The following is a 25,363-nucleotide window of genomic DNA, read 5'->3' as shown; positions in this document are numbered from 1 at the left end:
AAAAAATAATCCTGAACCAAATTTTACCTTCACCTTGTGCTTCCTGACATAAGTCTCATTTCTAACCAACAGACCTTCCCAGCGCCCTGGTGTAAAGGAATCTACCTGGCCCACAGGACAAACATGCTCTGACCAGCTTTCCACGATCCCCTTATGAGCTGAAAAAAAATGTATTAAGTGGTTAAAGAATAAAACTTGGTAATTCTTATAAGAATTCAGACAATGAATGGCTTATAAAATGGGCCCTTAAAATAATTCATGTCTGAAATTCAGCATTAATATGATGCAACATGTCAGGTGGGGGAACTGACTCCTCAGAGCTCTACTCCTAACTGCTTGACTGCTTGAGTAATATTAAGAGAATCCATCTGAAAGAAAGGGAATAGAAATACTGACTTGTTCTAAGGGTAGCTTAAATAAGCTTTGAAAATAGCAAGATCCCACTACAAGCAGATGAACTGGGCATTCAGATACCTAATGAGTTAGAAAGCAATTCTTCCTTGATACCCAGCACCCCTTCATGCATCTAGTTTTTGTCCATACTAAACTTGGGAAGTAGGGAGCAACAATAGTCCTTACATTCTCCCTGAGAGGTGGGAGGAGGGCTCCAGTTCTGCTCTTGTAATCCATTTTTTATTCAGTGTCACCTTCTGTTTCAACGGGCTAAGTATCCTACAAACTGGGGATGCATCTTAATTAATTCTGGCCAGGTTCAATGGCAATTAAGAGCAGGACTGGCAAGTGGCCTTGGAAAATGTGCTCAGTATAGCCAAGTTGTACCCTTGAGGACCTCTGTACTTAAGATGTACCTGTGTTTCTGCTCTCCATCAACTGGGATCCATAGATCTCTCTTTGTTATCAAGACCCATACTTTGTTGAGGTTCTGAGCAGCTGCTCAACGTGACCACATTTCATCTGCCATTACTTTTTAGTGTCTTTTAATATGAAGGAATGCATTCATTCTGTAAGAAAAATAGGATTAGGATTTTAGGAAGGCTCTCAAATAACGCAACAACAAATTCTTCAATACCCAGTTGTCAGATGTTTCAGTAAATTGCAAATATCAGATTACTTTTTAAAATTATTTCAAACACACACTGGGAATTAAACAAGAACCATATATTAGAAAAGGAAATAAGCTTACCTTTTCTATTGTTAGACTCCAAGCACCCACATGGATCTTCATGCTGGAGATTTTAACAACACTGCTAATACTGACTTACTTCCAATCAGAGCTGAGAGATCAAAAAAGACAAACTCTCTATGGATGTACTCATTTTTTTAAACCCATATTTAAAATTAATAATTTTCTTAGGCATTCAATAGTGAATAATAAAGCTGAACTCATTTATTTAAAGTTTTAAAGTTTTAAAATAGCTCTAAATTAGTTCTCTGTGATACAGGAAACCAGCATGCAGAAAGCCAGTAATTGTCTCACTGTTTCATCCCTAACTGTGGGATCTTGGGCAAGTTACTTAATTGTACTTGTGTCCATTTTCTCTGGAAAGTGCGTATGATAACAGGGCTCACCTTGGTTGGTTATTATGAATATTAAAGTAGATGATTCGTTTGATTATTATTCAATAAATATGCATTGAGAGTCTCCTGTGTAACATACATGGAGCTTGCCCTGTTGAACTTATGGTTTGGAAAAAGAAATAGAAATTAATCAAAGAATAATATAAATAAGTGTAATTATAGCTAGATAAAAGCTACTAAAGGAAGATTTTTGATGCTTTAAGAATACATGACAGGAGACTGCACTTAATCTGTGATGATAAAGGTTAGGAAAGTTTCCCTAAAGAAATACAAATGAGATATGAAAGACGTAAGAGTTAACTAGGCTGTGTGCGTGCGTGTGTGTGTCTGTGTGTGTGAGTGTGTGTGTGTGTGTGTGTAGGGGCTGGAGTGGACATTTCAGGCAAAGGGAATAGCTGGCATATATACCCAGGTTTCCCCTGGAAATTCACCACCCTGAGGCAACCACTATTAACCTCCCTTCCGGTTATGTTTATCTTTTATTTTCAGCTAAATATATTTTATTTTGATTCAAAAGTCAGGGGAATTACTTTGACATTAGGTGTGTGTGTGGTGGAGGGTCCTCTGATGATGTGCCTGTATTTTTTCCAGAGAGCCCAGGGCAAGTGTGTATGATGCAGATTTATCCTGGACATACATCATGGGCACATATTATCATTCATTCAGAAAATATTTATATATTTATCAGGCACCTGCTTCATGCCTTGCATTACTCTAAACACTGAGGATAGAGATGAATAAGACACAGGCTCTGTCTAGGACTTTAACCCTCAGTTGAGTGAGGGAAAGAAATAGGAAGACACATATTTGTATTATGCCACATCAGAGTTGTGTATGTGAGGTAATAAATTCTTGTAGCATGGAAAATGGCCTGGCTGCCTCTACCTGGGAGGGCCACGAAGACTACACAGAGGAGGTCATATGTGAGCAGAATTTAAAGGAAGCCTAAGAAGGATGTTCCAGAAGAACATGTACTAGGGCACCTCATCTATGTCCCTAGGACCTAGAAGAAGAGTGCCTGGCATGTCATGCCTCAATAATAAATGTCTATCTAATTTACAGTTGGCACGGAAAGAAGTTCTGTGAGTTATTCTGAGTGAATCAAACATAACATGCAAGTAAAGGGTCAGCCTGCAAAGAAGAGGCCAGAAATGTAAAGAGAGATAAAATTGTGAAGATGTTCTTATGTAAGGTGAAGAATCCCAGATTTGATTCCCTAGTTTAAATGGTGGAAAGCAACTGAAGCCTTTTAATCAAGGAGAATGACATAATCAGCTTTGCTTTATAGAAAACTCACTGTGTCAGCAGTTTAGGGGAAGGAAAAGTGGGAGAAAATACTTAAGGCAGAGAGATCATTAAGAAGAGATCATACTTGTCCAGAACAGAGATGATGAGGTTTGGAGTGAAGGAAGATGAAAAGAATGCATTTCAGAAACATTTTGAAGTAAAATCCATCAAGAATACATGGCATTAAGGAAGAACAAAGAGACAGGGTGATGAAGAAATGTTTCTGGCCTACATGACTGCTGACACCATTCATTGAGATGGGAATACAGAAATGAGAAAAGGGTTCAGAAAATGCAAGATCACTTTGGGTCATGGTATGGATAAGGTACATGGGTGTATGCATGAGGGAAATGTCCTGATGGAGAGACCACTGGGCGTCTTATACAGATTTGGGAATCATAAAATTGCTTCCTAGGAGAAAACAGAGAAGAGAAGGCACCCAGAGAGCATTTGGAGCCCCTGACCCTGGCTCTATCACTGCCCACTCCTCTTCACCTCAGACTTCGTGGTCTCTCCTTCCTACTCACTGAGGGCCCTGTGGACTGGCTCACATTTCCCTACTGCCCAAATTCCTGCTTTTGCTCAGCCGTTCTCCCTTGACAAATTAGCTATCATATGAGGTATTGACCTTTTCAGGACAAGAAAACCAGAATAAGTGCCAAGAGACATCTTGCCCTCTCTAGCATAGCATTTGGTGACATAGAGGAGAGGATGTGTTCCTTACATAACTTGGAATGGTGGGGAGTGAAAAATCTTACAGAGAAGCCAAAGACTATTTTATACAAATCCACTTTTAAAAGGGGAATTCTTTTCCACATACAAAGAACCAAAAATACTCGTTTTGTCCTCCTTTTTTTTTTTTGTTTAATGTATATGCACTCACAGTTACTAAGAATTAATACTGAAAACATGATTTTTTCTAAATAACTCCTTGAAAAGACACTTAAAGCCTCCATTTGTTATCCAAATGTAACATGAGGACAAGAACAGAAGAATTATTTCATAAAGAAAATAATCAATGAATCATTTATCAGTTTTCCTACCCTTTTTATGACAAATTGTAATTAGTATGATGTCTTTGTTGGCAAGTGCTTATCAGACAAAATGCAGTATGGAAGCAAAGGAAGATTCTGTAAAGAACTGTGTTGTTTTGAAGACTTAATTGTGATGTTATCTCTGGAATTTTCTGTGATTACATTGTTAATTTTTAATCTGGTATCCTTAATAGCAACAAGGTTTTTAGCAGCTACCTAGAGTTCTGAATGCCCACATTAGATAACACAATCTTGGCATGGTGAACATTTGGAAATAAACATTTGCCCAAGATAGAAAAGAGATTCAGAAAGCTCTGATGGCCTTGGACAGGGCACAATTTTGAGAAATTGAATGTGGCAGAATAAAAAGAGGTTTTATCAAGCATCTTTCTAAAGTGCTTTCATAAATTTTCTCTTTGGTAAAGAATGTACCACACCCTATCAAGAGTGTTAGAATTGCCTCTCAGACACTTTATCTGAGATTCTTTGCTCTACTTTCCCCAAAGTTTGTTTTCACGCCAATAATTGATTTTTGAGTGCCTACTCCTTGTGATACTTGTTGGAAAATCAAAGATAAATGGGACCCAGTCTCTGCTTTCAAAACACTCACACTGGCGTCTAGTGGGAACACAGGCCTGTAAACAAATGGTTTCAGTATGATGTAAGAAGCATACTGATGTGGTGATCATAGGAAGAGGGATGGCAGAGGAGGGAGACTTATTCATTTGAAATAAGCCACCTACTCACTAATGGAATCTGTAAGGATTACTAAGATTCCCACAGAGCCCATCACAAGTAGCATGAGAAAGACCCCAGGGTGGAAGGGGGCCCTCGTGCTGCCCCTTCTCCCCTTATTTAATCAGCATGGAGCCACTGGACTGGCTTTGAACATGGCTCTGAACAGGGCTTAGGGGATAACTTTCAGTGACTGCTGAAATCCAGTCATATGACTATGTGATTTTAGTCACAGCTCGTGGAAATAAATATGCTTTTTTTAGGAGTATAAATGTAAAAAATACTAACAAAAAATGAAGCTATTTCTACATATCCAGAACTATTTTTTTAATTAGAGAGATAGCAGTCTCATCAGTCAATATTACAAACATGACATTCCTTTATTTCCATCTGCAAAATTGTTCATGAATAAACAGAAAAGAAGAATACATCTCATCTACCCAACTCTTTAAAGGTTATGGCCTGCTCTTAGAAACATGTTTGTCACTTATCTCAATACCTATATTGACTTTCAATACCTTCTAAGGAACCAAAGATCTCTAATACCCTCTTGTTCCTCTGTTTTCAGAGGATGTGTGTTACCAAATTTAACTGTGTAATAAGTTATTCTTAAATACATTCGGATATTGTCTCCTCCTAAAGGAAAACTAAATAACAATAGATAAATAGATGGATGGATGAATGGATGCATAGATTAGCTAGCTAGCTAGCTAGGCGATAGAATAGATAGACGCAGATAGATAAATACATAGACAATAGATAAAGCTGCTCCTTTGGGCTCTTTAACCTCTTCGATCATCTTTCAATAAACTATGATACCACTTAATTAGCCTGAATGAGTACCTACTGCAACGCTGATTCTTGAATTGATTTATGTGACCACTCAACAGATATGTCTAGATATATAAGAGAATATAATACACCATTCCTCATCTGTCTACAGCCTTTCCAAGGAGGTAATTGATCATAGTATAGATAGTGTTACACTGTATCCCACATCCAGTTTTCCCTATTATTAGCATTTTACATTAATATTTTTCATTTGTCACATTGGTATGTTACATTATTATTAACCAAAGTTCAAACTTTATTGAAATTGTCTTAGTTTTTCAAAAAAAGGAGAGATGTTTTGCCAGGTATGTCCTGCAGACTCTGGCCGAGCAGTGGATGAAAGGGGTACTCAGACACAGGTATGCAGTGTAAAAGCAGCTAGGGGACTGCTGAAGAGTTAACAGTCTCGATAAGCTGGGGCTCCTTGCTTTTATTTAGTACAGACATAATGCCGAAAGCCTGAAGCCAACACAATCTGTGGGTAATTAACATTATTGTTCCTCCTTTCAGGGAGCAGTCTCGTGCTGGCATGATCAAAGGTCAGTTCCTGGTTAACATAAGTAAACAAGCCTGTTTACGCTAAATTCCCCTACACTTCCTTGTACCTACTCCTTGCCCTCTGCCTCAGGGTAAGAGAACAGCTGCCCTCAGCTTATTCTCCCCCAAAGCTATGCAGAGCCTTCTGACCTTTCAGAAGGTTTGCACCCTTTCCCTGTAATTTCTCCCACCACTCTGACTGATCTCCTACAATGTTTAACTGGTGTTATATTCTAAGCTTAATCAATTGCACACTTAAAATGTTCAGAAAACACTCAGGATAGTGGACAAGAATCATTTCAAGTCCCTAAAACCTCAAAGTCTTTAGCATATACTAACCTTCAGGTCTACATACTGATGTGTAATTTTCAATGCACTGTCAATAACTATCAATAACATCATACACACACACACACACACACGGCCATTTTGGATTTGATTTTTACATTGCAGTTACATATATAAAAGTGAAGTTATAGATTTTAAATATTTGCATATTTCTTAAACTTTCTTTTTAAGGATATATAGATTCGATCTCTCTTTTACCCTCCCCACCAAATAATGGCCCCCTTGACTTAGGGCAATGGGGGTGCCCTGTAGTTGTTTATTATGAAAAAGTTGTTCTCAGGCCTGGAGACATGATTAGAACCAGCTGGGGAAATTGTTTTTGAGTAGCAGTGACTGAGGTTTACTCAGGGGACGCAGCTTTAATTGATCTGGGCAGTCCCCTCATCCCATCTTTTTATAAGCTCCCCAGGTGACTGCAATGCGCGGCCAAGGCTGGGAACCACTGCATTGGAAAATGCAGAATTTATCTCTTTAATTCAGACAAACATATGAAATGTGGACCTTGTATATTAACATGAAGCCTGGAAGACTCCTAGAAAACTCTTCCAGGACCTCCTGCTTTAGCTTTGTTTCCCCTTAGCCACTCAAGCAGAATTAATTACTTCCTACCTAATAACGTATTCATGCCTCTTTTATTTTACTTATCATGTGGAATTATAATTATTTTTTCTGTGCCTGTCTCTCCAGTTAGACAGTTGGTTTCCAAGGCCGAGATCATGTCTTGTTTATGTGAAATAGCCTCAGCTTTTAACACAATTCTGGCACATAGTAGTTGCTCAATAGGTATCCTAGAAAGGGAAGCACAAATCAGAAAAAAGATATAAAGTGTAGTTTAGTATTAACTGAAAATAATTTCTTCTTGGATAAGCACTCACTTCTAACTACAGGAAATGTAATGTAGACAAATTTGTATTTTCTTGTATTCTGATCTTCATCAGAAATAATGGCAGCTATCAATTTTTTTATTTAAAGAATTTAACCCAGCATCTCATTTCGGAAAATAAAGCAACGTATATTGAGGTAGGGATTGCTAACAAGTGAATGGCTAGTTCTGTTAAGCCATAATAAAATTGAAATAATATCAGCCTGGGACTTTTCTCTACATTTCCTATGTCAGAACATTTGCAGTAACTGTTGCTATCAATGGATCATACTCTTGACCAGCTGGGATTGTCTGAGTTTCCACACACGAAGAGATGGATGGGATGCTATTAGTTAGTCTCTTTAGACCTGAATTCAATTTTGATTGAACATGTTTTTACTTGTGAGCTTATAATTATCCTTGAGTTCATTTTAAGAGATGGTTTTAAAGATTTCTTTTTTCCCTTCTCACTAACCACTGCTGTGTTTTCAGAGAGATTTACTAGCGTAAAAGATTTCTGGGGACATTAATAAAAGGGAAGAAAATCCATAGTTTAGTCTGAGTCTAAAAGCATAAACCAGAGGGGATGCCAGGCATCCTTCTACTGAGTAGCTTCCCCGTTGATCAATGTTAGGAAGGCTGCTAATGACACTCCTATCCAGAACTTTTGGAGAGTAGGGAGAAACTAACAAAATAGCAGAGAGCTGAGTAATTCCAATTTTACTAATCATTCATTTTGAGTAATCTCACTTATTTACTCAGTAAATTTATGTTGCTTGCTTACCATATATTTATTTCAGTAAATATATGTCGCTTGCTGGGTCCTGGTAATGACAGTGGTGAGTTTCCTTCCCTTGTTAGTGGGATCTACAGCCACCTATAACTTAAGATTTTCCCCCACACAGCCCAGACATACACACAATGCCAAAATCTGAATGCCTGTGCCCCCCAGAAATTCATAAGTTGAAATCCTAACCCCCAAGGTGATGTGAAGAATGTACCAAACCCTGTCCAGAGTTTTGGAATTGCCTCCCAGATACTTTATCTAGAGACTGTTTGTTCTACTTCCCCAGAAGTTTTTCATTACAGTATTTAATCATCGAGTGTTTCTGCTTGTGATACTTGTTGCAAAGTCAATGATAGTCAAAGAAGTTCAAAAATTGGTTACTTTGGACTTAACAAGCAAATGGACTTCCAGGTGGCTTTTGAAAACCAAAAGTATTACTAAGTAGAGGGCTTCTGTTTTTTATAGTGATTATATGAAGAGTAATGGGCAAAAAGCATCAAAGCTGGAATTGGAGCTCTGGGGTCTACACTGTTTCCAATGAATCATTCCTAATGTGATGCTTTCACTCATGCTCTTGGCTCTGTCTGGGATGTCTCCTCTCCACCAGGCCCTGATTTCAGTCATCCAGGCTGAGTTTAATTATGTATAACTGTCTTCATTTATTTGGGGCACTAAAACAAAAATAACAAAAATACTATAGACTGGGTGTCTTAAACACCAAAAGTTTATTACTCACAGTTCTGCAGGCTGGGAATACCAAGATTAGGTTATCTGCAGATTCTCTGGTGAGGACCTGCTTCTTAGTTCACAGACAACATCTTCTTGCTGTGCCCTTCCATGGCATAAGGGGTAAGAGAGCTCCCTGGGATCTCTTTTAGAAGGGCACCAATCCTATTCATGAGGGCTCCACTCTCACAGCCTAATCACCTCCCAAAGGGCCCAGCTCCAAATACCATCACAACAACATATGAATTTGTGGGAGATAAAAACATTCAGCCTATAGCCATAACCAGATGCTTTTGCAACCAAGATGGTGAATTCTTCCTGAGCACGTGCCAGTCAGACTCCAGGAGAGCAGGGATCCCATGCACTCATGTACTTCCATCCATCTCACAGCCTCCATTGCTTTCAGAAGGTTGAGCTGCCCCCAGGTACCAAAGCAAGGACTGGAATATAGCTGAGAGCTAGAAATGTTTTGCAAAATGTTGCTTACAGATTCAGAACTTAAACTGATTTTGATCTCTTGGGAAAGAAATATGAATTCTAATCTGATTTCATTCTTTCTGGAACAAAAAACCTTTTGTATCTATCTTTCTTCAATGATGGGAAAAAGTAAAATACCTTCCAAGCCTCCACTAATCCTTCTACTGATGTCTTCTATACTCGTGATTCAGATGTGCCTTGTAGACAAGCACAGATCTTCACTGCTCACTTCTGCCATAAATGCTTCACAAATTAAAAAAAAAAAAAAATGGTAAGCCTCCGTTAGACAGAAAGAAAATGATTCTTTTCACTGTGTTTAAGAGGACTGATTAGGGCATTTCTTCAGTAGTACCAATGTCTACCATATGCTTCTTCCTAAACTTATATAAAAATAAATTTCTGACAAAAATATGTAAAATCTAAACATGTCTAACTAATTCTTACTGCATTTCTATGCTTTTCATGGAAAGAGAAAATAACGATGAAACTTAGGAGTATTGAAATATTTATTTTTCAAAAGTAATCTACTTTATTTATATTATTTGCCTTTTTTTCATGGTTGTAGGTTCATTGCATTGCTTTTTTCTTACAGACATTTTGATAATTGTTGATTTTCATAAGTTTGATAGAAGAATGCCATTAATACTTCTCATTTATTTTTCATTATCTGTTCACATTAAAATAAATTATCTCTTGTAATTTTCTTATGCATACAAATAATTGGAATATTTATGTAAGAATTTGGTTTTTTTTTTTAGTTTTAGAGTATGAGCTTATTATAAGGGAACTGTTATAGATTAAACTTTTTAAATTATACTTTAAGTTCTGGGATACATATGCAGAACATGCAGGTTTGTTACCTAAGTATACATGTGGCATGGTGGTTTTCTGCACCCATCCACCCATTATCTAGGTTTTAAGCCCCACATGCATTAGGTATTTGTCCCAATGCTCTCCCTCCCCTTGCCCCCCACCCTCCGACAGGCCCCGGTGTGTGATGTTCCCCTCCCTGTGTCCATGTGTTCTTATTGTTCAACTCCCCCTTATGAGTGAGAACATGCAGTGTTTGGTTTTCTGTTCATGTGAGATTAAACATTTCATGATGAAAGGAGCAAAGTGCTGTGTCTACATCTGAAAAATCAAGTTTAATTCAATCTAGATGGATGAAATACCTGGAATATCCAAGTAATTCTAGTAAAATTCGTTGTTTGATTATTTTATTCCTCCCACTACCATATCTTCTGTGTGTGTGTGTGTGTGTGTGTGTGTGTAATGTTGCTCAGAAAATATAGATAAATACTTCCATTCTCCATCACAATTTATTGTTTTGGGTGATGCATATCAATGAGGTTATGATCATTAACACACAATTTTCAGAATATACAATTTTATATCCTATGTGCTGTGTTTATTCTCTGCAGCTGGGAAACTGACCTGGTGAGAAGAAAAATAGGTAGCCCTTAAAATCTATTTTAGAACAAAAGTTATTTTAAGATAGATGTTATGGACTGAATGTTTGTGTACCCTTATCATTCTTATATTAAAATCTTACCTCCCTACTGTGGTAGTAACAGGAGGTGAGGCCTTCCAATTAGGATTGGAAGAGTTCATGAGAGTGTGGTCCTCACGATTGGAATTAGTGCCTCTAGAGTCATGAGAGAGCTTGCTTCCCCTCTCTGCTCTCCGCCATGTGAGGATACAACAAGAGTCACAGTCTGTACACAGAAGAGGGCTCTCACCAGGACTCAACCATGCAGGCACTGTCATCTCAGACTTTCAGCCTCCTGAACTGTGGAAAATGAGTTTCTGTTGTTTCTAAGTCACCTGGTTTATGGTATTTTATTATAGCAACCCAAATTGACTAAGAAAGTTAGACTAGTCTGGAAATGGGACCGCCTTCACCTTTCCCAAGTGAAAAGTCAAATTTCAACCCCACCCCTATTATTCACTCCATCCAGCCTTCACTGAGTACTTACATTGTGCTAGGGACTAGGGACACAAGAACTGACAAGACAGGTCCCTGCTCATTGTCCTCGGCCCATTCCCCTCCTAAAAAGTCTGGGATCTGAACACATGCCAGTCTCCACCTCATTCAGTGTATAAATCTATTCCAACCCTGTGGTTATTTCACTGTGCTGAGAGTGCATTGTGCTATGTCTTGAAGACGTCTGTTTTGTACGGTTTAAAACATGTCAAGGTTATTATAAAATAAATGCATCAAAGCAATACTTTTGCCAGCTTTCAACTTATGAATATGGATTGGCTTTAATAACTAGATTAGGACACTACTTCAGAAGCCATTTATCTAATGTATTTTTCCAAATGTTATTTCATCAAAACATTTCCTGGAAATGAGCAAGATATATTGAGGCCAAGATGCCACCTAGAAAATATTCTCTTTTGGCCGGGCATGGTGACTCATGCCTGTAATCCCAACAGTTTGGGAGGCCGAGGTGGGTGGATGGCTTTAGCCCAGAGTTTGAGACCAGCCTGAGCAACATGGTGAGGTAAGACTCCATCTCTACAAAAATAAATAAATAAATAAATACAAAAATTAGCCGGGCATGGTGGTGCTTGCCTGTGGTCCCAGAAACTCAGGAGGCTAAGGTGAAAGGATCATTCGACCTGGGAGGTGGAGGTCTACAGTGAACTGAGATCATGCCACTACACTCCAGTGTGGGCTATAGAGCAAGATTCTGTCAGAAACAAAGAAGGAATGAAGGAATGAAGGAAGGAAGGAAGGAAGGAAGGAAGGAAGGAAGGAAAGTATTCTGTTTCAGGAAAATAGCAAACTAAAGTTCACTAATTTATGTTCTTTTTGCTCTTTATTTTCTAGTATTTTTTGGAATGTAACTGGATAAGTTAAATGAAGTGAGTAATGTAATTTGATGGAAGTATGTAGTTATTTTCAGATGAATAAAGGAATTAGGACTTAGGTCTTGGTTTCCAAAAAGAGAAAATTAAAGGGTAAAACTACATAAATCATTAGCTCCGGAAGTAAAGGAATTTATTTTTCAAAGTTGAAAGAAAGGATTAAAGAGGAAATTAAATTGAAGGATAAAGAAAGAAAATTTAAACCTATGGAACTCCTACCAAGTGCTGGCTTGAAGCTAAATTCCAAGTTCTGTGCTGTATTTCATTAACCCTCACAACAACCTAATGAGGTAGGGATGATAATTCACATTTACAAGGAGTGAACAACCAGTCAGTGGCCAAGCCACGGTTCAAACGTAGATTTCCTAAAGGAACCCATTTGGAATCTGTGATCTAGAGACTGAGAAGTGGGAAGGAGCCTTTTTCTTTGCAATGAGTAAGGAATGGGAAAGGAGGTAAAGAGACTAGCACAGGCAGTGCTGAACATGACCAGTTGAGAGCAAGGAAAGGAGAGATTTCAAAGCAGTTAAGAGGAAGTCCGGCTAGAAGTAGACAGAGTAAAATCCAGTACCGGGTCCTGGATGGCGAGGAAGGTATCCTTCTAACCAAATGAATGAAAACGTAGCAGATGCAGACAAGTTCAAGGAAGGAGGAGAAGACTGGGAGGAAGACATTTAGAGACTCTGAAATAGTCTCTAATTGCTTTGCAAAGTAAGGGACGAGATCACCATGTGAGTGAGGGAGGATGTTAATAGGGCTTCAAGAGTAAAGAAAAAGATTTCTCAAAAGAAGACATTTATGCAGCCAAAAAACACATGAAAAAATGCTCACCATCACTGGCCATCAGAGAAATGCAAATCAAAACCACAATGAGATACCATCTCACACCAGTTAGAATGGCAATCATTCAAAAGTCAGGAAACAACAGGTGCTGGAGAGGATGTGGAGAAATAGGAACACTTTTACACTGTTGGTGGGACTGTAAACTAGTTCAACCCTTGTGGAAGTCAGTGTGGCGATTCCTCAGGGATCTAGAACTAGAAATTCCATTTGACCCAGCCATCCCATTACTGGGTATATACCCAAAGGACGATAAATCATGCTGCTATAAAGACACATGCACACGTATGTTTATTGCGGCATTATTCACAATAGCAAAGACTTGGAACCAACCCAAATGTCCAACAATGATAGACTGGATTAAGAAAATGTGGCACATATACACCATGGAATACTATGCAGCCATAAAAAATGATGAGTTCATGTCCTTTCTAGGGACATGGATGAAATTGGAAATCATCATTCTCAGTAAACTATCGCAAGAACAAAAAACCAAACACCACATATTCTCACTCATAGGTGGGAATTGAACAATGAGAACACATGGACACAGGAAGGGGAACATCACACTCTGGGGACCGTTGTGGGGTGGGGGGAGGGGGGAGGGATAGCATTGGGAGATATACCTAATGCTAGATGACGAGTTGGTGGGTGCAGCGCACCAGCATGGCACATGTATACATATGTAACTTACCTGCACGTTGCGCACATGTACCATAAAACCTAAAGTATAATAATAATAATAATAATAATAAAAGAAGAAAAAATTTAAAAAAAAAAAAAAAGAAAAAGATTTGACAAAACTGAGAGCCCTAACTACAGACAGCTTGGTTAAGGATTGCATGTACACATAGGAATGAGTTTCAGTGTGCAAGTCTGACAGGGTGGGTTCACCTGAGTTACAAATGGGGAATGTGTCAGTGGGGAGGCAGAACTGGTGATGTGGAGAGAGGAGAAAAGGGTCAAGAATGTGTGTTCATGCGTGCACATGTGTGTGTGTGTGCATGTGCATGTGCCTGTGCATGTGGAAGAAGATCATAAGTGAGTATGGGTGGGTGAAAAAAGTGTTAAAGCGGATCAGTCTAAGGAGGGACCAGGAAGGAGAATGGGGAATAGGAGCAGGAAAGGCAGAAAAGTAAGCTTGAGAACTCCCAAACTGTTTTGTTTGTAAGTTGTTAGTACAGTATAATAATACTAAATAATAGATTTGTAATTCTAAGTTGTAAGACAAAGAAAATATGCTCGTTAAAAAAAAATCTTAAATTTGATAGCAAGTTAGGGATTGATTTCTTAAAAACAGCCCCCAAAGCACAAACAGTAAGAGAAAAGATGGATGCATTTGATTACTTTTATTAATTTATTTTTAATTTTTTTAATTAATAAATTAAAGTATTGGTGTTTTTAATTTAACCAATTTGATTAATTGATTAATTTTAAGTTAAAATGTAATGTTCCTGAGATAAAAAGTAAACACACAAGCCACAGTAGGCGGAAATAATTATAACACATACAAACAAGAGTAGCATAAAGCACACCAAAAAAAAAAATTAAAGAAAAGACAAACAATCCATTGGAAAATATATGCAATAACCTGAAGAGGCATTTCACAGAAGAAGAAACATGAATAGCTAATAAACATGTGAAAAGATTATCAACCTCATTAGTAATGAGAGCAATGCATATTCAAAGCAAAATTAAATATCATTTTACACCCACCAGATTGGCAAAAATTTTAGTCTGAAAATATAAGTACTACTGAAGACGAAGAGCAGCAGGAGCTCTTATATGCTGTCGATAGGAGTATAAATTGGTCCCAATCCCTTGGAAAACCATTTGGAATTACCTTGTAGTTGAACATTTGCTTACCTTTCTACCTAACAATTCTAATCCTAGATATTTCCCTAGAGAAGCACTAGTACAGGTGTGTGAATGTTTAGAGAGGTAATGTTTGCAAAAGGAAAAGGAAAACTGGAATAATTTCAAATACCCAGAAATTGACAGAAGGATGGCTAAATAAATTGTTATGAATGCGTAAATGGATTTTACTATGGCAGTAAAAAAATGAATGAACTGCAGCCATAAGCATTAACAGAGATGGATCTCACAAACAAAATATTGAATGAAAAAGACAAATCACAGGAATACATACAAAATGATGCCATTTATGTAAAGGTGAAAAACTCACAAAACCAAATAATATTTTGTTCATGGACACATACATGCACAGTAAAATGACATTGAAAAAATATTGAATAATCCAAAAACTAAAATAACAGTTACTCCTGCCAGGGAGAGAGAGGATTAGAATGTCTCTGAATGGACAATGCTCTGTCTCTTTTATTTACTCATTTTTAAATTTTTTTCGAGACGAAGTCTCACTCTGTCACCCAGGCTAGAATGCAGTGGCACAATCACAGCTCACTATAGCCTGGAACTCCTGAGCTCAGGCAGTCCTTCCACCTCAGTCCCATGATTAGCTGGGACTACAGGCACAGCTAATGCTCTATTTCTTAAGCTTGGTGGTTTATTATTCTATGGGCCTATGAACACATTACCTATAGTCCTTCATATATATGAAATATTTCATAATAAATGTAAATCAAGGCAAAAATTAAAAGGAGAGTGAAAAGCCAAGTATATAGAAGAAAACTTGGTGTTGGTCTAAAACATAACACATTTAGTTTAAATATATAAATCTCGTGACCTTCACTCTGAACTACATACAGAATTGGCTGGGCCTTGCAAAGTCGCAGTCCTTTGAAAGAATGGTTGAATATTTGAAAAATGGGAAAAAAATGAAGTTAATGTTTCATTTTTAATAGGTAGGAAGTACTTTATTATAATGAATCTGTCAGTTTAACCTCTGTACATAAAGAACACAAGATTACCAAAAGAATGCAGTTATCTCTAGAATATGTTCTGTGAAACACCAGACGTTAAAGGTTCTGTAATCAAATGTGTTCAGGAATGCTAGATACTATACCCACTCTTAGAAATTCGTAAGTAAGCACTTAATATGGCTGCTAGATTATTTTTTCCATCTTGAAAACTCAAATATTAATGAAAACTTAAGTATTCTCTATAAGAGATGTAGAGAATCTATAAATGAAATCTCTTGCAAGGTCTAAGAAAATCCTGCCTCAAATGACATCTCTGACAATGTTCATCTCATTCTTTGGCTCCTTTCCCTCTGCTTGCACCTCAAATGTTAGTGTTCCTTAGGCTCATTCCTGTTCCTCTTCTCTTCTCAATCTCTTTTCCTCCTCTGCAATCTATAATCTGATCATTTCAAGACCTCTCTATTCTGACCTCACTTTTCCAGACTCATATTCTAAATTCATATTGGAATTTCTCAAGCTATGATCCCACAGACATTTCAGATTTAACACATCCAAACCAGACTCTGTTACTTCACATCCTAAAATAACTTGGTCTCTGGATTCTCCATTTTCATCATGGTGTCACCATCCCATCTTGTTTTCAAATTAGAAATCACTTTAATTGGACTCTTGCATCTTCTTGCATTTATTTTGCTATTTTTCAGGAGTGTTCCTTGGCTTGAGGATTAGAGATCTTTATTTTCCCTAATCCTTTGTCACATCTTAGTCTCCAGCTTTGTTGTGTCTTAACTGGGTCATTCTGTCACCAATATTTCCCATATGCAGTTCATAATTCACATAGTATTATCATAAGCATCTAATCATGTTATTTCTTGTTACCATGAAATAAAATGTTCTGTTATTTTTCCTTTATGGAGAGCCTCCAGAGACTCTATACAGGTGATAGACAGCCTGTTAAGGTGATAAACAGTACAATGTGTTAGGTGATACATGGAAGGCCAACAGATTTTTGGTAGTTTAGAAAAGGAAGTGACCATCAGATGTTGATAGAAGATGATATTTCTGGGTATTAACGTATGAATAGGAGTTTGCTTGTTGGATGAAGAGGGACAGAGACAGCTACAGAGTCTTGACAATTTCTCTTTGCCTCTGCCTCTGAACTAGTGGTGAATTGACTACAGAAAGTCTTGATTATCATGAGGGCCAGTGCTATCATAACCCTAAGCTTTGTGTACAATAGAAAAAGATGATTCTGCAAAAGAAACTATCATCAGAGCAAACAGACAACCTACAAAATAGGAGAAATTTTTGCAATCTTTCCATCTGACAAAGGTCTAATATCCAGAGTCTACAAGGAACTTAAACAAATTTACAAGAAAAAAACCAAACAACCCCATTAAAAAGTGAGCAAAGGTCTGGGCATGGTGGCTCGCTCCTGTAATCTCAGCACTTTCAGAGGCCAAGGCGGGTGGATCACCTGAGGTCAAGAGTTCAAGACCACCCTGGCCAACATGGCGAAACCCTGTTGCTACTAAAAATACAAAAGTTAGCTGGGCATGGTGATGGACGTCTGTAATTCCAGCTACTTAGGAGGCTGAGGCAGGAGAATCGCTTGAACCCAAGTGGCAGAGGTTGCAGTGAGCCGAGATTGTGCCACTGCACTCCATCCTGGGTGATAGAGCGAGACTCCATTAAAAAAAAAAAAAAAAAGGTGGGCAAAGGACATGAACAGACATTTCTCAAAAGAAGACTTTTATGTGGCCAAAAACCATGTAAAAACCGGTTCAACATCACTGATCATTAAGAGAAATGCAAATTAAAACCACAGTGAGATGATACCACTATCTCATGCCAGTCAGAGTGGCAATTATTAAAACATCAAGAAACAACAGATGCTAGTGAGGCTGTGGAGAAATAGGAACGCTTTTACGCTCTTGTTGGGAATGTAACTTAGTTCAACCATTGTGGAAGACAGTGGGGTGATTCCTCAAAGACCTAGAACCAGAAATGCCATTTGACCCAGCAATCCCATTACTGGGTATATACCCAAATAAATACAAATTATTCTTTATAAAGATAGAGGCATGCGTATGTTCATTGCAGCACCATTCACAATAGCAAAGACATGAAATCAACTCAAATGCCCATCAATGACAGACTGGATAAAGAAAATGTGCTACATATACAACATGGAATAGTATGAAGCCATAACAAGGAATGAGACCATGTCCCTTGCACAGACATGAATGGAGCTGGAAGCCATTATCCTCAGCAAACTAATGCAAGAACAGAAAAGCAAATACCACATGTTCTCACTTATAAGTGGGAGCTGAACAATGAGGACATGGACACAGGGAGGGAAACAACCCATATTGGAGCCTGTCAGAGGGTGGAGGGGGAGGAGGGAGAGCATTAGCAAAAATAGCTAACACATGCTGGGCTTAATACCTAGGTGATGGGTTAGTAGGTACAGTAAACCACCATGGCACACATTTACCTATGTAACAAATCTGCATGTCCTGCACATGTACCCCAGAGCTTAAAATAAAATAAAGAGAGTGAAAAAGAAGAAAAAAAGAAAAGGAGATCCTTCTAGGTGAGGTATTACTAAAAGGCAACTAAAAGAAAAAAATGTTTCTCTATACTTAACAACAATTCTGGACACCAAATGTGTGGGTTTTTTTTTTCATGCCGACCGATTCTCTGACACCAGCTGGGTCTAGTACAACCTAACACGGTTCTGACACTAACTACCCAGAGTTAGCATAGACCACACAGGTAAAAGCCTCAGTCCCACAAGACTGCCCTACACTTCAAATGCCAGTTGCAAACCTGGGCCTCTCATAATTTCTGACCAACCAACAATAAATCAGGGGTGCTTACTATTTCCCCCTTGGGTTGGATAATTTGCTAGAATGGCTCACAGCACTTAGGAAAGCAGTTTATTCACCGTTGCTGGTTTACTATAAAGGATACGACTCAGGAACAGCCAAATGGAAGAGATCCAAAGGGCAAAGGATGTGAGAAGGGGAGCTGCATGCCCTCTCCGGGTCCACCACCCTTCCAGAACTTTCACATATTCACCAACCCAGAAGTTCTTGGAACACCATTGTTTAGGGGTTTTATGGTGGTTCCATTATGTAGGTAGAATTTATTAAATCAATGGCCACTGATGGTTGAGCTCAATCTTGAGCTTCTCTCCTATCCCTGTATGTTGGGGGATAAGGCTGAAAGTTCCAATCCTGTAATCATATAATTGGTTCCCCTGGCAACTAGCCCTATCCTGAAGCTGTCTAGGGAGCCCACCCACTAGGCATTGATATTAATCTGGAGATTCCAAGGGTCTTAGAAGCGCTTGTATCAGACACTAGGAACTAAGGCCAAATATTATAACAAAAGATGTTCCTATCGTCCCTATCACTCAGGAAATTACAAGAATTTCAGGACCTCTGTGCCAGGGATTTGGGACAAAGATCAAATGTTTATTTCTTAGTACATCACAATATCATAGTATTTCTTCCTCTGGGTTGATGGAGACAGAACCAAGGTGCAAGTCTTACACAAGCAGGATTTCAGGCCACACACACTTCCAGTCTCTACCCACCCCCTAGCCCAGTACCTGTGTGTAGGGGACACGCTACACAGCCATAACCTGCAGCTCTGATTCTGACTCAGCAGTCCTGTACATTATATGGCCCCATGATTGCCCCAACCAAATGTAGCATTTGCAGCTCTTATCTTTTGCAGCTATACTATCGTTGGCAGCCAGCCTGCTGCTAGGTGACAGTTTCTTTTAAACTACTGAGATGAGCCAATCAGTCCACACAAATGGGAGTTTTCCTAGGCCTGTGACAGACTCCAACTAAAATGTGGTTTTCTACCCAAAGCTTTAGTGTCCTGCTTCATATGAAGTACAATTTCATTACAAAATAGCAAGTGCTTCCCAAGCCAATGAGGTGTCTCTAAATACATAGACCTAAGGCATGAACATGCTGATGTGAATGTAAACAACAGTCACACATAAAATAAATTAGTCAGTGTGCAATGAATTTAGAAAATACTTCAAATAAATAGAGGAGACTAAATGGTATTTATTCAATTAATCAACAAATATTTATTGAGCCTCTATTATATGACAAGTATTACCCTAGATCCTGGGAAAACAGAGATTAACCAAATAAACAACACTCAACGAAATTTGCAATCTAACGGGAGGAGAAAGACAACAAATTTTAAAATCTCTACTATGTTGAGTGGTAATAAATGTTGTGGAGAAAAGTAAAGTTGGATGAGAAGAATAGGGAATGCCCTGGTGAGGCATGAGGGCATTTGATATTTGATATAGGGTCGTCAAGAGAGAACCCTCTCAGAAGGAGCAGTTGTCAGGGAAAGATCAAAAGCCCTGAGCTGGAAATGTGTGTGTGTGTGTGTGTGTGTGTGTGTGTGTGTGTGTGTGTGTGTACCTGGCCCTCTTCTTTTTCCTTCAGTGTTTGTCTTTTTATAATCTGCTTAAAAGAGCAATTTTTATATTAAAACATTAACCCTTTGAATTCCATTTATGTAACCAACATTTTCCCCTCACTTCGTCAGTGTATTTTTCTTTTGTGATTTTTTTGCACCAGTGGAATTTTTATCAGAATTGCACTCAAATATATTAATTATTTAGGGAGAATTTACATGTCTGCAGCCTTCAGTCCTCCCATTTAGTAAAACCGGTAGTCCAGTCTTACAAGTACCACAAATTTTTATTAAGATGATTCTTTGGTTTTTAAAACTATTTTTGCTGTTATTATGAATGTAGGATTATTTTGATCCATTGTACTTTCTAACTGTTGTTTCTGGTTATAAGAGAAAATTATTAGTTTTTGGAGCACAGTGGCTCACACCTGTAATCCCAGCACTTGAGAAAACTATTTGTTTTTAAATGTATATGTTTTTGTATTCAGCCATTTTTTCAAACTCCCTTATTTGAATAGTTTTTAGTTTCTTTCTACTATTTATAAACAATTATTTCATCTAGGTATAGAATTTCTGTTTCTTCTCATCATTAACATTTCATGTCTTAATTCCACTCACTAAAATTTCCAGGACCTTAATGAAAAAAAGATAACAGTATACTCATTTTTCTTGTTCCTGATTTTAATAATGTGTATCACTAGTATTTTTACAATTACTTGTGATGCCAGCCTTTAGTTTAACAGAGGTGTTTTTTATTAGGTGTTAAAGAAATATCCCTTTAGTTACAGATTAAAACATTCTTATTTGGACTGGATATTGCATTTTATCAAATTCTTTTTGGTATCTGTCAAAGAAATGATAAGTTGTTTCTTCTTTAAATGGCTAATACCATAAATTAATTTAATATAGGGTCTATTAAAATGTTTTTTGAGAACACTTTTTCCACAGGCTAGTCCATGAAAAAAATTGGGGGTGGGGAGATTATTGTCTGATCAAATAATTTGGAGGAAATGCTACATAGTGTATTTTCTTCTTAGAGATTAATTAGCTCATTAGCATATTAAAGATACTGAGAAGTCCAGTAGTCAAGAATTCCATTAACTTTATTAAACCCTTCATTTCCAAACATTACCTGTCCCCCTCCCTCATATAGCATTAATTAGCATCCCCTTGACCTGGGTTCAATCTAACACACTTGAGAAGTGTTATATTAATAGCTTTCCTTATATTAAATCATCCTTGCACTCCTGGAATAGAAACGCCTTGGCCATAGAGTGTGGCTTTTTAATCTAGTGCTAAAATCAGTTGGTTAGGTTTTAATTGAGGATTTTTGAGTCTGTAATTATAAATGGGATGGTACTGTCATTTTTTTGTCTCTGCCTTCTTTTGGCTGTTTCTCTTATTTTAGTATCAGTGTGATTCTGGATTCGTGATATGTATTGGGAAATGATCCACATTTTTCTGGGCTCTGGAACAATTTATGCTGCATGGGGAATTATCATAGGATTTTATTTTCTTAATTTGAAATATTTTCTACAAAATAGCCAAAAGAGAAATGAACCCAAACACAGTGCTAACTGGTTGTCAGTGAGCTTGTAATTAAAGCCCGTTAGCTTTATTTTCTTTACTGATGAGGCTTCAAGTGTCTTCATTTTTCCTCTTTGTGGGTAAACATTATTGCTCTTTGCCCCAAACCGTTGACGGTTCAGACAGCCTACCCTGCTTAGAAGCAATCTCTCCTTGCTCTTGTCACTCCAGGTCACTGCAGGACAGGGAAGCATCAGTTAGGTCAGGGAAGCACGAAATGATAGAATCCCAGACAGAAGAACAAGACTTCTCCATGAGTATGTTGTCCCTAAGGCTGGGAACAAAGTGGGGTGACAAGTCTGAAGGCCTGGAGGGAGGGAGGCAACAGAGGCAGGTGAATTGTGAGGTCTAGAATCCCAAGAAGAGGTGAAAGAGTATTAATCTTGTTTTAAAAACACTTTCTTTGAGGCCGTGTTGAGAGAATGCTGGACATCTACAGTCTGTAAGTGGGGACAGGGAGTGCTAACTCCACTTCTGAGGCCAGTTCCTCCCCAAGTCACAGAACTCTTTTTTCAGAGAGATGCCATATTATTATAGTCAAAATACTTCACACAATTAAGGGTTTAGGCATGAAAACACATAAAAATTGATGTATACCTTCTTTCCCGGTGTGGGGATTACTCCACATTAAAAAGCAAAATACCTTAGCCATGCATTCCAGCTTCATAGCAGGCGCCTAGCTACGTGCTTGGTATTTGTGAATAAGTACCTGGTGTTTGTTCAGTAAAGATGCGTGTTGTCTTTCCTTGTTTTTATGCAATAGATGTGTTTCTAAAAGGTGGGGCACACATTACAATTAGAGAATTAATCTTTTTTTCCGGGTGAGGTATATATATATACACACATATATATATCCTTAGGCACTAAATGTGTCTGTTTTTTAATCCATCTTTAGTTGGTGTTTCTGAGCATGGAAACTTTTTCACTTCTCCTTATCCTGGTACTCTTAAGGTATAATAATAGTCTCAGATACTTCAATATATTAAATTTTAAAAATTATTATATTAATATTCAAAATAATTTTTTTCTAAATAAGTTGATAAGTTGCCAGTGTTCTCTATTTGTTTCTTCACATGCTGGGTAGCTTGCACCTCTGTCTAAAATACAAATTGCACATAATACAATTCTTTAACCAAATATCAGTTGTGTTTCTTTTGAGACAAAAAAAGAAACTGCTAAGATTACATGTCTCTCAGTTATTCTCTGTAATGTGATGAATGCCAAAAACAAGAAACATGTATAGTAGAGGAAAATAGTGGTGATCAACAGCAAAGTAGTCCCCTCCGCTCCTCTCTATACCCCTCTCCTCCCTTCAGAGAAGCACATTCATCTAAGTGAATTGTTGGGAGAAACCTATAGTCCATTCCTCCATCCAAGGATCCCTCTATGTTGCAGGCATACGTTTAACATGCTTATTAAATGCTATTTTTTCGCTAGTAGTGTACAGCAAAAAATAATAATAATCAAAGGAAAATTTTGGTGGTCTGTTGCAATATGAAATCAGGATTTGAATGCCTGTAATATTATAACCAACACTGAGTTCTTTGAAGTTCCTTGATTCTCACAAAGCTAAAAATCATTCCTTACCCTTGATTAGAGAAAAATCTGATTTTCCTGTTGCATTGCCTTCTTGAAAGAGATGATATGAGAAAGTGCCACGATGAATTGTTGAGGGTGAATCAGATGATATTGATTTTGTGTCTAACCCAGCTGTACTTTCTCAGTTCCAACACCTCACAGGGACGTAGAGGCCATTCCACAGTAAAGACATCTGTGACTTGATAAAATTATTGGGTAAGGACATGGGAAAACATATTTTTCTCCATAGCCATGCTTGCATGTTTTTCTTTCTTTTTTTTTTTTGTCTTACTCCTTTCCCTGCCTCCCCTTTTTGTGATTGTATAGAATATGCCAACATTTTGAAGGGACATCTTGGGAGGTGAGGCCGGTTCCCTGGGACCAGATACTCTGTTGTCGTGAGCCAGGTCACCATTTCAGTCCCCTCTGTTAACGGTGACTGTAGAGTCTGCAGATGTTCCACAGTGGGTGGAGGTACTAATCTGAGCCCTGTACCCAAGTCATCTTGTGGCCCAGGTTTTAAAGTCGTGTGGGAAGCAAAGAAACAGATGCAAAAGACAACATGCAGAGAGAATGAACACAACTCAGTGACTAATGGGGCATGCAGGATCAGGAAGAGCTGAAAGTCAAGAGTGACATTCATATCCTGGAGAATGAGGTGCCCCCATCAAATTAATCCATTAATTAATCAAACATTCAGGACCTGGAGCCATTCACTCTCTAACATACTATTTGGCGTATTAATATGGCCATTAATTCCTGAACAACAAGCAGAAGGAAACAGTACTTAAAACCATGGTTGAGAGCACTTAGTTTTCCTTCTCTGATGATGTGCAAATCAGCAGTTGCACTTTTAAAAAGCCTTTCACGTAAATCTGGGCACCATCCTGAATGCATCAGTCCTATTAACAGCATGCTAGTTTTGGAGAATTGCTACAAACCCAGCCTGAGGTGAATGGCAGCTGCTCTTCTCTGGCCAGAGCTGCTTAAAGAAGTGGCAAGTCCAAAGCCATTTAGAAACTGAAAAGTGGCCTTCTGATAAATAAAATGACACTTCTGAGGCTGAACATCATTGAAAGAACTTTGTGCTGACGGAGAACTACAGAAGCTTTCCTATGGGAGGCTGGCATGCAGATGTCACCGTGGGGCTTTGTTGATTATGAAACTGGAAGCCATAGCGGTAAGTGGGTGCCTGGGGGCAATCAAAAGCAGGAGGATGGCCTTGCCTGTGTCTGTAGGATGGCTTGAGACGTAGCTGCCAACAGAGTCCCTTAGGTGTGTGCTTTATAACTGCAGGATGATACAAATGACACTCTTAATTTTCTGAGAGTTTGCTTTGCAGTGAAGATTTAAGACACTGAGATTAATTTAGTTAAATTGATATTTCCCCTCATGATTTCAGGGATTAAACAGTGAATAAGCCTCTTGATGTTGCTCTACCTCCTGGGGGGGTCCAATAAATTACAGAAACACTTCTTGCCATTTTTTGGAGCTTCCTCTTCATTTATTCTCCTTTCTATGGCATACTGTGTATGGCCAGGCCTTTGCTACAATTTGTTATTTATAAAAAGTACAGAGCACATTTCAATCCTACCAGATAAAGTCAGAATTCTAACTGAGCTATGTATGGGTCAACTGACTAGAAAAAGGAGTTTAAGACCCAACTATGGATGTAAAGGATGACATGGCTGTCTGTGAGGGATATGGTTTGGATTTGTATCCCTGCCCAAATCTCATGTCAAATTGTAATCCCCAGCGTTGGAGGAGGGTCCTGGTGGGAGGTGACTGGATCATGGGGACAGACATCCCCCTTGCTGTTCTTGGGACAGTGAGTGAGTTCTCACAAGACCTGATTGTTTAAAAGTGTGTAGCACCTCTTCCCTTTCTCTCTTCTTCCTGCTCTGGCCACGTAAGACATGCCTCCTTCCTCTTTGACTTCCGCCATGATTGTGGGTTTCCTGAAGCCTCCCCAGCAATGCTTCCCGGGTAGCCCATGGAACCACGAGCCAACTAAACCTCTTTT

The 25,363-nt window shown here is 38.3% G+C and overlaps 1 protein-coding gene across 1 annotated transcript in view; it reads left to right on the top strand.

Moving 5' to 3' along the window:
• Nucleotides 1-25,363, top strand: part of ST6GALNAC3 (ST6 N-acetylgalactosaminide alpha-2,6-sialyltransferase 3) — a 554,316-nt gene that overhangs the window by 511,789 nt on the left and 17,164 nt on the right.

This window comes from Pongo abelii, chromosome 1 (genome assembly GCF_028885655.2).
Source record: "Pongo abelii isolate AG06213 chromosome 1, NHGRI_mPonAbe1-v2.0_pri, whole genome shotgun sequence".
In the NCBI taxonomy this organism is placed as follows: domain Eukaryota; kingdom Metazoa; phylum Chordata; class Mammalia; order Primates; family Hominidae; genus Pongo; species Pongo abelii.
The sequence above is the reverse complement of the archived record's forward strand: the minus strand, read 5'-3'. Positions and strand labels throughout refer to the sequence as shown.